The following is a 15,141-nucleotide window of genomic DNA, read 5'->3' on the forward strand; positions in this document are numbered from 1 at the left end:
GCGGAAATTGTTTGTTTTGTAGACAGGATTTAAAGTCATTTTAAGTGAGGACTGGCGTGATTGAATGTAATTTATCACTCACTCACTATCAGTCATTGCATATATTGCATATTTGGTGCTGTAGTTCCGAACATTGGATACCACCCATTCAGTCGCTCCGAGCATGTGAGTATCTATCTTAAATATCTTACTGAGCTCTCCACTTGCCAGTAGAGGTAGTAAGGTGAAATGCCGCTTATGGGTTCCATTTTTACACTCCCTCAGTGTTAAATCGACACTGAATTTTGCGTAAAGCCCAAAGAAAGAAGAATGAGGCAACGAATGTTCAACTGGATATTGGCCTGTCAGGACTCAGGATAGGGGTGCATCGAACCCCTGACTGTCCATTTTAAGCATAGGGAAAGGCAGAAAGTTCCTTGTGGTTTTTAAATTCACCTCAGGCCTTATTTTATTTGGTGCTTCAGTGGTGTCAAGTGGTGCACTTTGTGCTTTAAGTTATAATATTGATGTGGGACATACCCAGCAAACATAGAAGACTTCCAGTGACAGTCATTGTTCTATCTCTTGTGAGAATATTTTAGAGAATTGCAGCCTGCTTCCATTTTTTTAGCTGTAGCTCTCTCCATCCTCTCTCTCTCTCTCTCTCTCTCTCTCTCTCTCTCTCTCTCTCTCTCTCTCTCTCTCTCTCTCTCTCTCTCTCTCTCTCTCTCTCTCTCTCGCGCACGCACACACGCACGCATGGACGCACACACGCACACAGGGCTGATCATCAGGGTGTGAATGAGGGCTGAGCATTGCATGGGAAAGCCATTAAGAATAAAGACACCCTCATTTATATCGCAGTGACCCACTGTAATGATTCTGAAATTAGAAGATTTAGGAACAATGGCACATGGGAGACCTGCTACCAATACTCTTCTCCTTCAACCAACAATAGAAGTCTCATTAGGCAAAATATGAAATCTTCACTTAATAATTAATGTGGGGACAGCTTAATTAATGCCTGTGATTTAGAGAGTACACTCACGCTGTGCGCAAAGACTACCACTGATCTGCAATTATGTAGTTTTATCTAGTATTATATGAGGCACATAAGGGGATACCTTTTCAGTAGATGTATCTCTCGCCCGCTGTCCCTACCTCTGTTCTTTCCCTCTCGCTCTCTCTCTTTCTCCAACACCCCTATCTCTGTAGGAGGCATGTTATGTGTTTCACATACAGAATACACCCCAGGGATGGTTCCTCCCCTCTAGTTTACACTCTACAGGACATGCTCGCCTCTGGGCAGCTACATTACTGGGATCAGTCAGGGGCAACTGAAATGATTTGGCCGAGAGAGTAGAGCTGTGGAATGAGGAATGAAAGCAGGGGAGATGGAGGGTAACCCCCCTCCCCATTAATATCAGTAGAACCAATTGTCTTCAGTGCACACATGCACATAGTAGCCTATACTCTAATCACACTCACATGAGCAGTGCAAAGCAATTGTTAATTATCCTGCTGGTCCAAGCTAACCCTAGCCTTAACTGCGACTAATCCTAACCATAACTGCAACTAATCCCAATGCTAACTTTAACTGCAACTAATCCTTACCCTAATTTTAAAGCTGCACTATGTATCTTTCTTGTTTTAACCTGGATTTGAACACAGTCTCCTGCGCAAGTGCTGAAATCTTTACAACTGCGCTATATAGAGCCTGCCAGCTTGCTCTGAGGAGAAATTTTATTTTGACCTTCAGGTCCAATTTCGTGTCAAACCGGATACAGGATTGTGTCAAAGGTCATGTCCAACCTAGACACAGGATCCTAATGTTTCAATAGAAGAGCAGGGAGACCAAATACAACCAACCCAATTGTATTAGTTATTAAATTGTATTGTATTGCATTGTATTGTATTGTGTCATACATATTGGACAAACTAGAATTTCTTAATTGCTGGCCTAACTCTAAAATATCTAAATACATCCCTATCAAAATATTTCACAAGATCTCTCCCTCTCCGTCTCTCTCTCTCTCTCTCTCTCTCTCTCTCTCTCTCTCTCTCTCTCTCTCTCTCTCTCTCTCTCTCTCTCTTCTTGCCATCTCTCTCTCACATGCACGCAAACACGGAAATACGCACATACTGTACGCACGCACGCACGCACGCACACACACACACGCACGGGCACCATATGTATCTATTATGTTCACTGTAAAAAAAAAGAAGCCCCTATAGAACTCTCATCCCTCCTCATTTGTATTCACAGGCCATGTCATAGATAGGAATAGCTCACCCCAAACAGCATAATACGTATTTATTTGATTCTGCCATGCATAGCAGGAGTTGATATGACTCAAGAACTTGAAGTAATTTATAAACAAACAAGCAACTGTACACATACACAAACATTCACACATATGGACACACAGACACTCACACACACATTACGTGCAGGCACACATACACAGCCTCATTCAAGCAACAAGCTCCCCATTTCATGGTTCTTTGCTTCTTCACAAAATCCTCTCAGCACCTGCAGCTTTTCTTTATAACACCAGAATTAAACCGAACCATAAGATTGACACCACATCAGTGGTAATCCCATTGGACTTTAATCCTGGATTATTCACAAGGGATTGGAGTCAGTTAGACGTTGGCACAGTTTCTTGGTCACAAAATATTACGCCTCACCAATCTCTCTCCCTTTTTCAGTCTGAATTACCTTTTCTATCTGTGCATCTAATGCTCCAAAAAGTTAATTCTGCAAACAACATTTTGACTGTCACCCGGTAAGGTATGTAATCTCTGAAGATCACATATTTGTTGTTTGCTGAATACACTTTTGGGAGCATTAGAAGCACAAGCAGTGTGATGTGTTTTTCCCCCCCCGTTTTCGATCATTGTTTTAGCTACAACTCAACCACTTTCTGCCGAAACCTTTTTAGGGTCGTCCATATGTCTGTATACTCCTTCATGCCTTTTCCTATCGTCACCATTTGTTTTGGGAGAGAGCAGTGCATACAATCTACTAGATTATATTGCCGACACCCTTCCCCTTTTCCCTCCCCTCCTCTCTTTATCTCATCCCATCTTATGTCTTCCTGTCTCAGATCTTGTTCAGTGTATCCCTGGATCTCTGTGTAATCTGTGTCTTGGCTGCCAATGCAATTAGAGCTGCTTCCTAAGAAATGGGCTCTCCAGATGGTAACCTGGTAATCACAAACAATGATGATGTCAATCACTATGAAAATGATACCATAAGGTTGTGTTCAGCACTCCTGTATTTCCTTATTATGTTCTGATGGTAGCATTATGATAACAGCAGTTATCAGACCATTAGCTGTTATAGAGTGCTTGTTGAAAGGTGACTGCTGCCATGACTTTACTAAAAGTCATGGCGTCACATCCTATATTAAAATTGTCTAATGAGAGGGCCAGCCGGCGCGCCGGTAGGCAGGAAGAGGTGAGCTTGGAGGGGTGGGGAAAAATAGGATTCATACTAGAGTCTGAACGATTACCAATGTTTTGACCAATATTTTGTAAGTAAGTGCAAAATCTTGAAATCAAATTGAAACAGAATACTTTCACCTATAATTACGTGCCTAAACTAGGGATGGCAGGTTTAAAGTATGATAAAAATTGGGGCACATTGCCTGCATAATTGACGATACTGATGTCGTCAAAAAGGTCAAATAATGGCCGATAAACCAGCCAAACTGATATATCAGTCTCACTCTCTGCAGAACGTATCCCACTGTCTACCATTCACTTGTCTTGCAGTGTAAGGCAGATGGTACTATAGAGACTGTTTATTTGGCCTGGGTGTTAAATTGAAACTTATATGAATCTTTGTTGGCCTTTTCATGTTCCAATAATAATTTTAAGGTCAGGGTGAGGTTTGTGTTGCATATTAACCACTTTAACCATGGTGTCCCTACTATATCTTGGGCATGTCTTTATAGGTGAAAATAAAAGGCATTTTAGCTTTTTCGGCTTGAGTTAAAGTGTTGAACTCTTTAAAGACAATGGCTTAACCCATTAAGACCTGAGGCGATTCTTTACAAAAATCTAAATCCTAACAGTTTTTTGAAGAAAATATAAAAAAAAAAAGAATCACGATTTTTTCAAAAATAGCAGATCTACAAGCTCGTAGCGCGGCACTCGGTGCCGCGCTATGAGCTTGTATATCTGCTATTTTTGAATAGCCAAAGGCATCTAAAGTGACACAGAAGCGTTCCAGGTATCAATGGGCTAGCACCACATTTTGTGAAACTGTTATGTCTTTTTCTTTTCCTTTTCTTTTGTAGTCCTCATTTTCTTCACACTCTCCTGGGCTAAATCCCATGAGGGGAAAAGAGTTTCCACCTGGGAATCAATCTACACCATCTCTCTCTTGTGAGACTGTATGTGTACTTATTAAAGCTGCTGAGCCCTTGATTTGTTTAGTTTAGAAACTGTAGTGGGAGCTTTCACTACTATAGTTGGACATTGTACATGCATACACATTTGGTGTCATACATCATAGATATGTTATAGACGACTGATGTCATAGATGACTGACGTCATAGGCTGGTCACATCAAGTCTGAGATTGGAGCTACACCATTCCTTAGGACATGATGGAATCAACCAGGATGACACCACAGTGACCACACACACCTCTTGATCTGTTCCACAGAGTTAATAAAACAGTGATAAGACAACATACCCTACACTCTCCCAGATAGCACCTTGTCAACAGACCCTTCCCAGTGCTGATAACAAGGTGGTGAGGTGATGGTAGTCTCTACTAGAAAATGAAGCAAAGCACCTCACCGTGTGTATCTGACACAGATACATTTGCTTGGTCCTGTTGTATACTTCACTACAGGTTAGCAGTGCTGTCTGTAGTACATGTCATGAGCATACTGAGTTAATTGACACACAGATCAATTTGGCCTCTCCTCGAAAACCAGAGCTGTGTCTGCAGCACCTAACAACCTGACAACACTTCCACTTTAGGCTCTGTCGAATTGAAAGACCCAAAGAAAAAGGCCAAAAATTGTACCAGCTTATCTTCAACCCAACTCTCAAGTTTCTGTTCTTTCCCCCCCCCCCTTGGATTCCCGACACTCTCACTTCCCAGCTAGGGACCTCACATGTGTGACTCATACAAAGAGATACAGAGATACTGATCAAATCCTTCCTGTTTATCGTCATCCGCTGACATTAATTATTCCAATTGCGGTGCTTTCTCCTTCACAAGTATCTATGAATGAATTATCTATGTTGGAATCAACAAGGGTCCAAGGCGCGTTGTGAAATTTAATTTACCCCTTTTCCCTCATATCAGGGTGCTCATTGATCCCTAGAAATGTACATGTGAACATCTGATGCAAGCTTTGCTGACAAGCAGAATGGTTGGTGTCAGCAAAGCTCCAGTTGCAGGAAATATTCTGTTACATTCACTATGGATGGAAGTAGGTCCCCCTTTATGCTCTTTCTCTGTCTCTGTCTCTCTCTTTGACTGTCTCTCACCTTCACTTAATGGGCACGTGCAACATGCGCATGTGCTCACACACACAAACACATGCACGCACCCACGCACCCACGCATGCACATGCACACGAATGCCGGAACAGGACATAATGGTCACATCAGCATATCCACTCTCAATGGAGGGCCTCTCAGATGCCCTAGATTTATGTTGAACTTGTGCCAATTTCCGAAGGCCTCATACATACCATATGGTACCTCCTAGTAGATAGATATGGTTTCTGAAGGGTGGATAATTGTAGGTCTATTTCAGAGAAGATACTTTCACTGTTTTCCTTCCATCAACCTCTCCAGGCATCTGTCTCTCTTCTCTCTCACTCGTTTGGTAAAAGTGTGTGCGTGCGCGCGAGCGTGTAAGAGAATTTGATAAAGAAAGGAGAATGACTGAAGAGGAGAGCAAAAGATAGGTCCACTGAATGGAGAGAAAGAGAGAGATGATTGTTCAGAGTGATACAAATGAATAAATAGCAAACAAGTATAGATAAGATACACATTATAACAAATGTAACATTTTGTACTCTCAGTTAAATCAACAAGGATTTGTTGATTATACACTCAGACCATCAGTTTTGCTAAGACGTTTCCTCTATCGCATACAGATCTTTTCTGTATGCGATAGTCCAGAGGCCTGTCTTGTGACGTTAACAATATAGTCCTTTGTTTCTGCGCCATCTGTAAAACTCCTTCGCTAGCTTTCACTGCACTCCGTACATCAGCACAGGATCTGTCAACATGATGCCTCTGCTGCAGTGAGGAATAACCTGGAATTGTACGTACACTTACTGTAGCCTTAGCCTATATACTTGTATTTGGTGTGAGCGTGTACCTGAGTGTGTCTGTCTGCCTGCTTGCATGTGTGATGGTGCATATGAACGCTTGTGTAAACCATATGGCCACATACAAGGCTATGGTCTCCATACAACGTCAGACATTTTCTCAATAAGTCCGATTTGATAATGAAACCATTCTGATGGACATTGGTGTGAAGTATTTCAATCTCATATATTTCATACCATTGGCTATGGAAAATACTAATTCCCAATTGGCCGAAGGGTGTTCACTGTTCATTATTCTGATAACCACACACACCTTTGATGTATTGGCCCTTCATTGTATTAAACTGTTATTTAAGCTAAATTTAGCTTCAAGCTATCATAGTATAAAGTATAAACCACAGGAATTTAACGTTAAATCTCTTGAAGGAATATTAAAAGATGTGACTATTGTCAGCTGAGTACTCGTTTCTAGGTCTTTAAACCATCTTCTCCCACTTCTTGGAATAGTTAGGTCATGTTTAACTATTCATCATCATGGTTGTGATAGTGCCATATGTGATAGTGTTTTTATTTAAAAAGCATTGCCCCAGTATATGAATAAACATTAGTTTATATTTTAAATTAATAGTTGGTAAGTGGCCATGGTATTTAGTGGCATCTGCAGAGGCAATTACACTCTGTGCATCATGCATTATTTATCGATAACCTTACAGCTCATTGTTTAATATCCCTTACATATTAATTCATTCCAAGATTATATTGAGTACATTCCTATATTGTGACTAAAAAGTCTTCTTCTACTCTCCAATGAATGCCTTGGCTGTAGTTTATACTTAACTTGTAATGTTTGGCACTACTGGTGCATGCTGCCAAGTGCCAAACTTGCCAAGCTGCTGCGGTGAATGTCAACATTACTACAAGTACCATTGATTCCCACTGCCTCTTATTGAATCAATAATGAGTCTTCTGTGTATTCATTGTATCAAACACAATACTGCCCAACTGTTTCTGTCTCAAGCCAAATCAAACAACAGCATCCTGGTCTGCCTATTATAAAGATAAGGGAAGTTATGATGAGACAATTTGCAAGGTGTTGCTCACACGAGCATTGCAAACTTTGATGTGCAATAATATTGCATCAGTTTCAATAGATCCCCTGGCTCCAGTTAATGTATCTTTCTATCTGTTTATCTATTCATTTGTCACTCCATCAATCCTTATACCTCTCCTTCAATTAATGTTCACGTAAACACATTACATCCACTCCACTGACTCTCACCTACTGGCTTTACACGCTTGGATGAAAAATGAACATAATTCCACAGAGGAGTATTGCTTCTTAGCTCAATCAATTAGCCTGTCTATCTATGTCCCATGGGGCCATAATGGGCTCTAGACCTGCTAGTTCAGAAGGTATTAGTGATGTAAGTGGAATATACTGCACAGGCAGGAACATGACTTACCTCAAGCATGAAGGGAATTGAAAGGAATAAAACTGTGACTTACAAGTCCTACCTTCCCTATTTTATTTGATTCCATTTACTTCAGTCACAGACTTTGTCATTGATTAATAATAATAATAATGTCATTATCGTCCCCTCAGGGATGTTCATCTCCACAGTCCAGAAAAACGTATAACCATATAGTACAGAACAACATAACAAATAACAACACCAAGACAATACATGAAGTCCCCAGTGTACACAAAAAACGTCCCATCAGCGAGGCAGTTTGTTTAATGCCACAATGGCTTACATCGAAGTGACGATGTAAGGGATGATCAGTGTCACTTGCCATTGTAAGTGCCATTGATTGTAGTTTCTAGATCTTGTGTTTCTATGTGTTTTGTTCCCTGGTCTAGTATTCTTGGTTCTATGTGTCTGTTTCTGATTTGTAATCACCCCTCATGTGTATATCTCTGCTGTCCGGCAGCAACCAGCTAACTCCAAAACGCTCATTTTTCAGGAAATGAAAAAACGAAATATAAACTTTTCAGGAAATGAAGAAAACCTTATATTTTTTAAACAAAGCAATACTGCCTCATCAAAGTTAGTATAGTGTAGTGACTTTATATATGGTCAGATACTTGCATGTGTCATTATATTATCACCATTTTACCCAAATCCAGCTCAATTAGCGCCATTGTGGTATATGGTTATGTTTGTTGTTCATGTTTCATTGAGAGGCAACGAAGTTGCCGCCTTGTATCATGTCATCGTTCGTGCCAGTCCACTGTTACGGCTGCTGTGGTGTTGTTTTTTATTAAGCTGCACTAAAATGAATTTCACCCACTTTTTTACTTTGTAAACCTGTGATGTGACAATAAAACTGATTCTGATTCTGAAGTGGAGTTAGGAGTTTTGTCGGTCATTGATAAGAACAGCTGACAATAGCTCCAGTCGCTGCGGAGGGAGAGGTTCCAAAAGGGGCTAAACTGTCAATGGATCTCCAAGCTCACAATGCACAACGTGTGAATTAATGCCCTGATGCTTCATGACACTTATTATAGGCCTACAATAATAAACAGGACTTTAAATATTACAATAACTAATGCAAAGAGGGTTTCACAGAGTTGGAGTTTCAGTAGAACTAGCAAGAGAAATGCTATGAACAAATTTTTTGTCACATTGATCTCCTCAGAAAAGACTTCATAGATTTTAGAAATAGAATTACTTGTTTTCATAAATTAGCGTCAGTGCTAAGCTTGATAAACAGATACACTGCATAGTTTTAACAGACTACGGGGGGAAAACCCAGCCTCGTTAGTTTGTTTATCTGCTGCGACGCACCAGCTCTGCCTCTGTCCTCTCTGTGTGTGCTGAGGCAGAGCACGGCACGACGGCAGGAGGCAGCAGAAGGGAGAGGAGGGGGGTGGAGTTGGTTGGTTTGACGGACAGTTTGAGGATCCAATGGAGTTGGGAGGTTTTGTCAGAAGCGCTTTTTAATACTTTTCATTGGTTATTATTTTTTTTTTTTACACAGACGTAAAGGGTGTTCAATAGCGTTGATTTATGGAAAAAAAAATACCTGAAAATGGAGTTAGCTGGTTCCCGCCGGACTGCGACGATATAAGTCTTGTTCCCCAGTCAGTCCTTGTTGAGTAATTGTATCCTGTCACGTTTTCGTTTGTCATGTTCTTGTTCACCTGTGTCCACCTTGCCTGCATGGCTGTCCTGCATTTGGGTTCTCAGCACACCAGCACGTGACATGTATTGTATTGAAGGTTGGACTTGTACCTGTATTTTTGCTTTAAAGGGATTCTAGGCAAGTTCAGAGATCAAAAAAGAAAAAAACTGTTGTCAAACACGGCCCCTCCACTCACGTTTCCCCGACCACCAGGGGGTGACGCAGGGGGGACTTCTGAACGGGCCATGCCGAAAATAGGTTGCTTTATTCGGATACAATGCGTGTCACTGCCCGCCCCTGCCGGTTCTCTGAATTTTTATTTTTAATTAGGCTCTGTCATGATAAATTGACCACATATATGAAGTTAAGCAGAAAACAATGGCGGCTCGTTCCATTTTTGTCGGCTGCACTCGGTTCCATTCGGTTTCACTCGAACAGTTCACACGGACACGGACGAGCACGGACGCGCACATGCGTGCGTTTCATTTACGTCCCGGATACCCGGATGTCAAAACATAAATAGTAGGGAAAATACGGATTTCAGAAAGAGGACTGTGTTTCAATGCAGGAAAACACCCCAGCATCATTATGGCTGATAGAGGGGGAAAAATGCAAAATATATATATATATATAAATATTTTTTAAATTTAGGCTTAATGTTGCCTAGAATCCCTTTAACCTAGCCTGGGATCCAGCCTGCTTCGCTACGTTCGGCGGACTTTTTTTTCTCTCTTCGCTTCTCAGTCTGGAAATCCTCCCATTGGGAGGTTTTGCAGAACTACACTGGAACTACATATGTTACGTTGGGCAACGTCGTTGCTGATTGGATGTTGTTCAAACGAATGACGAATCACAACGATCACACTGTTTTTTTGGTCCCGCCCCGCACCACAGACCAATCAGAAGCCCCAGGTTCGATTCGAAGCTTTTGGCATGTCCCGCCTCCCTTGGAGATAGGAGGCTTTCCAGACTGAGAAGCGAAGAGAGAAAAAAAAGTCCGCCGAACGTAGCGAAGCAGGCTGGATCCCAGGCTACCTTTAACCTGCTCTGGCTGAAATACTAATTTATTTGCAAATAATTTATTATTTTTTTCTTGCTGCTTGCAATCAATACCAGATTGAAGAGGCTGGCCATCAATGAGTTCCAGAGATAAGACAATTGTAGGAAACTATTTGAACATTTTATATTTAACAAACTGTGACATGCTTTTCTATGTGCTTAAATTAGTTGTCTTGATGTGATAAACCCTGTTAAATTTTGTCTGAGCGGGTTATAACTGAGGTTATAACAATAGTTATTTTAGAACTTGCTGGTAGCCTTTCTTGGCTGCTGCTTGCTGTGTCCTGGGCAAACAAAGGATGTGCACCTTTTTCACAACCCAGAAAAAAAAGCTCCCCTGCACCTTGTATTTTCATAGACCTACAGTAAGGATCCCTCGACCAGAAAGAAGTAAGGATGCCAGGCTCCCCAAGCCTCAGTGTAATTCAAACAGTAGTTCTAAGTAACTATTTGCAAATACTATAGGATTTAGGTCTGGTCCTCCCTGGTTGACATACTGTAGAGACAAATAAATTAGGTCCTCAGGGCAGGAATAAAATGGAACAGAAAACCTACTGTAGGATAGACAGTACAGCATAGTAATTTCATGATGACCCAGTCAGGTGGAATGGGAGTTTTGACAATTGAGATCTTGTAGGTTGGATTGAGTTAAGCATTGCTAGGCTAAGCTGCCATACAGTATAGTATTCAAATTGTGATTTCAAAGCCAGATGTAGAGCCTAATCTATTTCAAGCAAACAGACAGCACACAACCTCATTTGGCCAAGGCCTGTTCTTCATTGCAGAATTTTCTTCCTCATATCCAGTCATTATGTCTCACATTAACCCATTGTAAACCAGAGCCTTTAGAAGAGAAATTGTGTTCTTAATTTGATTGATGTACAAAAGAGAAGCCATTTAACTGTCCATCATATTCACTTCATGGAAAATGAGATGCAGCAAAAACAATATTACAGTGCAGTATTCCTACTGTACCATAGAGCTTGAATTGACATGAATTCATGAATTCTTTGATCTTCCTTAATCCCACAATCAGCATTCATCAGCCAACAAAGTGCAACATGCACATTAACGGGGGTAACATGCACATACTGTACATGCACTCACACACATGGATACAGACTCCCCATTCAGGATGTACTGTAGGTACTGTTAGTAAGCAGCAAAACAAGAACAGCATGTTTATCATACTGTTATGTCTGTCGCTAGGGGAACTGGTATTTAAATAAAAGGAGAGATCAAGTTGTTGCAAACGAAAATATTTATTGAATAAAAGATAAAACATTTAGGCAATTAGACTCCGTTAATATTTAACATAAGATTAGCTTTTAATAGGGAGAACCCCCCGGAGTCTAGACGCTGGTGGTGGTATTGCAGATGAACCTCCGTCCTTCTCAACTCTAGACAATTGAGACAAGGTGGAGTCGATGGAGGTGGGTTGCTCGTTGCTTGCTGAAAAGAGGGGTCAGAGGCAGAGGCAGTTAAAGGCGGAGTCCAATCGCCTGATTAGCTGACTGCAGATTGGCTAGAAGTGCTCACGCTTCAAGCTGAATGACAGGATGTTTGTGATGCATCCCCAGCAATAATGATGAAAGTGTGAGAGAGAGAGATCTTCCTTATTGAACTTATGCTTAAAGCTACATTTGGGCTAAGTTTTTGATTGTGATTTTGCTTTGTATAGTACCATGGATTACTAATTAATTAAATATTTACATAAACTACAGATTTTTTAAAGATGAGAAAACCTCAGTGTGCACATTCCCAGGACTTTTCAGTCTCTCTTCTATGCATTCACCTGATTGGAGTACTGAATTGTCTGGACTGTTTAACAGAGTGGAAACAAATTTTCTCCATTTTGCTGTAAATAATGTATAAACATGCACATCCACTTCAGTGTTTGACTTAGTGGCAATCAATACAAAGTCATGCGTCACAACCAGACATCCAAGAAACCTCTCCCGTTGACAACTCCAAGACTCATAAATGTTGTATTTATTTTGGTTGTATTCTGATTGAATTTGAGAAGTTTAACTCTGACAGACGAATATGGTTGGCATGCAAAGTTACTGCAAAGCTTCTCAGTTGACAAAGATAAAATATGTGCTCATACTCCTTTGGGGTGCCATCACTCCGGAAGCTAAAGGAAAGAACTCCAGTTCTTTTCTGTCAGAATACATATCTCAATCAAGGACAGCATTTTACAACGATGAATATATTTATCTGATTAATGTTCTACAATACAAAGGCATTTCCATTAACAATTACATTTAATTTCCCCTGTCAATTCAAATCAAGGCAGAAAAGTAGCTTTGCAGATTCATACTTAATGGATAGAAATGCTGGGAACAGTAGTGTGGAATCTCACCGACTCTACCGAATACGATAGAGTCATTCTGAGCAGCAGCGCACACATTAACTCTGGGCCCTGTAAATCCTGCTTCAGTGAACTGCTGATATTGGTTCTTGCTGTTGGTGAGGGCCTTAAGAGTCCCTTTTCGACCCAATTAAATTGCTAAGGAATCTCTGAGACTCTGAAGTCATGCTCTGTCCTTGCTACTGTCCGATCACAAGCTTTATTCAATTTGCCAAAGTTACTGAGAAGAGCAGAGATCAGAAAGTTATCCCCCCTACTGCCACCACCACTAAATGCTCTATAAGTCTAAATGGTAGGATGTGTAGAAAATGCCTCTTTATCTCTCTGTTGAGTTTTTCTCTTGCCACTTCTCTTCTCTTTCTCTCTTTCTCGCCTCGCTCTCAATCTCAATCCATCCTTCCACCTCTTTATCTTACTATCCTCCTTCTCTCTTTTTGCTCTCTCTCTTCCTCACTTCGGGAAAATGGCTTTCTCAGTTGTACTTGAGTCAGCAGTTTACTGTTCTTGTCTTACGGAGGCTGAGTATTAGTGTATTTGAAATTAATTTAGTAATACCTAATTTATACTCCACATCGCATGATAGTGTTTCTTGATGCAACACGTTATATAGCTTATTTATTTTTGGCAAGTGACACCGTCGTGCAATGAAGTATAAATTGAGCAACAGTGGTCGAAGGGCCTGCTGCAACAAGGCTTTGTCTTGTGGTGAGGCACGTTCTCATCCCATTGAATGGGGCTGTTAACACCGTTATCATCCCATAGCAGTAGATCCCTACTGGCCTACCAGGAGGCTCTGGTAGGCCGTTATCAGCCTTAACGCATGTGCTGTCACATGACCTGTCCAAGTCCCGGAAAAGACGCACTGTGATTGGCCGTTTGCCTTAGCTCGCTCGGCGGTGCCTCTCGTGGCTCAAGTCCGCTTCTGACGGCGCGCCTCCGTCTTGATTCGATCCCAGGAGGTTGGTGCTGAAGGTCTAATGATTAGCGAGGCACACCGCTGAGGAATGGGGTTTTGTGCTGTATTTCAATGTGACTCCACAGCGCTGTGACAGCACATGCGGTAACATTGAATCACCCATAGAATGGCTGATAACAGCCTACCAGAGCCTCCTGGTAGGCCAGTGGGGACCTACTGGGACCATAGCTATGGGACGATAAGGGTGATTACAGCCCCATTCAATGGGATGATTTCTAGGTAGTTCTAGGTACAGCATAGGGTGCAGCAGCCAGCCAGCCAGCCAGCCTGCAGCCAGAGTGGATTGCTTTACTCAAGTAAAAGTACTATTTCAATGTACTTTTATTACTTTCTGTACCTACAGTACAGTAGTAGTAACCATTTTCCACTTCTGCTGTTAAGGTTTGTTACCTGATTCACTTTTCCAATATCCCACAAAATAACTAAGATAGATGATCTGAATCAAAATCTCTACACGTATTTGTCTGTAAAATGCCATTTACTTAAATACATTATGGGTTTATTCCGTATTTGGTTTTTCCTGTCTCAAAGCTATCTAAAATCTTTCAATAAAAACGCACTGTCCTATCTGCTCCAGGCACCAAGTCCAACACCCCCAACTTCCTCCTCTGCGTTTCTGATGACACCTCTGCTGAGAATGAAGCAAGCATTGGCCATAAATCATAGATAATGCTTAGAGTAAATCAAGATATATTTTGACTGCAATATATATGCCAGCTCACCTGTGTAGCTTCGAATGAAACAGACCAGGCTGTTTTCATACATCTTTCAATATGCCTGTTTGCTATCATACATGACGCACAATAATGCCCACACTCTCCTTAAAGGGACACATCACAATTGTCAACATCATATCTATTTGTTGTAGGGCCAGGCATACCACTGAGCAATCCTCTGCGAGTCTCTGAAAAGTTTACTTCAGTGATGATGATGTCACTGGGGTCAAATAAATCGATGGTTGGCAGACAACAGCGGGGGCCATCATGCCAGGAATTCTCTTTCGACGCAGATACACTGTGCCGACTGGTAGGCTGATCATTTGCATCAATTAGCATTATTGTGTGGGCGTGCACAAGAAAAATATCCAGCCCATGGCCTCTTTGAGCACAAGTGAACTTTTAGGGAAATCAGAATTGTGCTGGATTGTAGTCTATTAAAAAATCAATGACTATATTAAACATGAAACACTGTGTGTGTGTGTGTGTGTGTGTGTGTGTGTGTGTGTGTGTGTGTGTGTGTGTGTGTGTGTGTGTGTGTGTGTGTGTGTGTCTGTGTGTGTCTGTGTCTGTGTGTGTGTGTGTGTGTGTGCGTGCGTGT

This window comes from Gymnoscopelus braueri, assembly GCF_963280865.1.
Source record: "Gymnoscopelus braueri genome assembly, chromosome: 19".
Lineage (NCBI taxonomy): Eukaryota > Metazoa > Chordata > Actinopteri > Myctophiformes > Myctophidae > Gymnoscopelus > Gymnoscopelus braueri.